The sequence below is a fragment of the Crocuta crocuta genome, unplaced genomic scaffold (assembly GCF_008692635.1).
Source record: "Crocuta crocuta isolate KB4526 unplaced genomic scaffold, BGI_CrCroc_1.0 scaffold27, whole genome shotgun sequence".
In the NCBI taxonomy this organism is placed as follows: Eukaryota; Metazoa; Chordata; class Mammalia; order Carnivora; family Hyaenidae; genus Crocuta; species Crocuta crocuta.
Window position 1 is genome coordinate 4,968,839 of NW_027532250.1, and position 2,328 is coordinate 4,971,166.

The 2,328-nt window shown below is 49.0% G+C and overlaps 1 long non-coding RNA gene across 1 annotated transcript in view; it reads left to right on the top strand.

Annotated features, from left to right (window-relative positions):
- Window positions 1-2,328, top strand: part of LOC144243234 (uncharacterized) — a 6,873-nt gene continuing 4,545 nt past the window's right edge. The window contains exon 1 of the long non-coding RNA XR_013338579.1: window positions 1-48. This is a non-coding gene — a long non-coding RNA (uncharacterized LOC144243234). The remainder of the gene's footprint in view (window positions 49-2,328) is intronic.

Sequence of the window (2,328 nt, forward strand, 5' to 3'; positions counted from 1 at the left end):
GGCCAGGTTAGCCGACCCGCAGGGCCGTTAAGGATACTTATTAGGAAGGTGAGAACTTAGGTCGGCCTCGGGGCGGGGGATGGGGGAGGGCGCCTCATCCGGCAGTGACCTCCATCTCCCAGGTCGCTTAATCTGGCCTCGAAGAAGATGTACTCCCCACCTCCGCCCCAAGTTCAACGCCCCCGCCCCTCCCTCCTTCCTTCTATTCGGCGGATGGTCAGAAAAGCAAAAATCTCCCATCTGCCTCCTTGATAATTCATTCCAATATGCTCTTTGTTTTGTTTGCATAGTATTCATTGAGCACCTACTATGTGCCTGTTCTGGAGACACAGAAGCTATAGAGAAAGGGAAGCTCCTGACCCCCTTAGTGTTGATATTCGGATGGGGGAGAGAAATGTCACTCTCGGATATCCAGTCTTTGCACAAATGTCACCTTCTCCCAGGGCGCCACCTTACTTAAAATGTTCACACACACACCCCCACCCCGTCCCATGTCTCTACTTTATTTTTCTCTACTGCTCGTATCAATGTCACATGCATTGTATATAGTTTTCTATTTTGTTTATTGTCCTAGTTCCTTTCTCTGAACATAAGCTCTGTTGGGAACGGGGATTTTGCCTCCTTTGTTCACTCTGCAATCCCCAGCGATGGGAAGGGACAAGACATATAGTCTGTTCCCAATATAATATTTGTTGAATGAATGAGAAGTAAGCAAGCAAATAAACAAGATAATTGCCGAGTGATAAGCCCCATGAACATGTTTAAATAAGGGACTATGACAGTGTCTGAAAGAGAGGATAGCCTTAGACTCCCTGCAGGAGATGGGACTAGGGCTGAGACAGATTCTAGCCAACACGTGACTGTCGAGCCCAGTGTGGGCCAGGCCCCTGCCTGGTGCTGGGGACAGGTCTGAACCGGGGAACCCTGCCCTCAAGGACTCTCATTCCTGTGGGAGAGACAATTAAAGAGGCAAATGATGAGTTGGGGGGGAGGCAGGAGGTACACTTAGGAGGGACCTGGAGGAAGGGAGTTTCGTTATGAGGCAGAGCTTCATGGGGAGAGTCAAGTCTAAGCAGCTTCCTAAATATGACGGAGGTAGACAGAGCCTTAGAATAAGAAGGCAGGCATGGTCCAGGGCTTCCCCAGCCAGGGCTCTGGCCGCACCCAAGCCCCCTGAGGCCCTCATTAGGATGCACATTCCCAGGCCTTCGCCCAGAAGATGATCTAACCCCAGCTCCATTGACATTTGGGGCCATAAGTGTTGTGGAAGCTGTTCTGTGCAATATCAGCATTTGACAGCATCCCCGGCCTCTCTACCCACTAGATGCCAGACTCTTCCACCCCAGTCCTGTCAACCAAATTGTCTCCAGACATTACCCAGTGCCCCCCCTGGGGCACAAAATCATCCCCTGGTTAAGGACCACTGCTCTAGACCTTCTAAGTCAGAAACTTCTGGAACAGAGCTTAGGAAATCTGCGCTTTGAACAAGTGACTCTCCTGCTCATTCCAGTTTGAGAACTTCTGCTAAAAAAGCCTTTGTTCTTCCAGAGCCAGACATATACAATATNGACCCTGCCCTCAAGGACTCTCATTCCTGTGGGAGAGACAATTAAAGAGGCAAATGACGAGTTGGGGGGGAGGCAGGAGGTACACTTAGGAGGGACCTGGAGGAAGGGAGTTTCGTTATGAGGCAGAGCTTCATGGGGAGAGTCAAGTCTAAGCAGCTTCCTAAATATGACGGAGGTAGACAGAGCCTTAGAATAAGAAGGCAGGCATGGTCCAGGGCTTCCCCAGCCAGGGCTCTGGCCGCACCCAAGCCCCCTGAGGCCCTCATTAGGATGCACATTCCCAGGCCTTCGCCCAGAAGATGATCTAACCCCAGCTCCATTGACATTTGGGGCCATAAGTGTTGTGGAAGCTGTTCTGTGCAATATCAGCATTTGACAGCATCCCCGGCCTCTCTACCCACTAGATGCCAGACTCTTCCACCCCAGTCCTGTCAACCAAATTGTCTCCAGACATTACCCAGTGCCCCCCCTGGGGCACAAAATCATCCCCTGGTTAAGGACCACTGCTCTAGACCTTCTAAGTCAGAAACTTCTGGAACAGAGCTTAGGGAATCTGCGCTTTGAACAAGTGACTCTCCTGCTCATTCCAGTTTGAGAACTTCTGCTAAAAAAGCCTTTGTTCTTCCAGAGCCAGACATATACAATATGTTTACAATATTGTAATATGCAATTGTATATTCTCACATTATATATGTATATTACAATATACAATACAATATGTTTACAATATTGTAATATACAATTGTATATTATCATATAA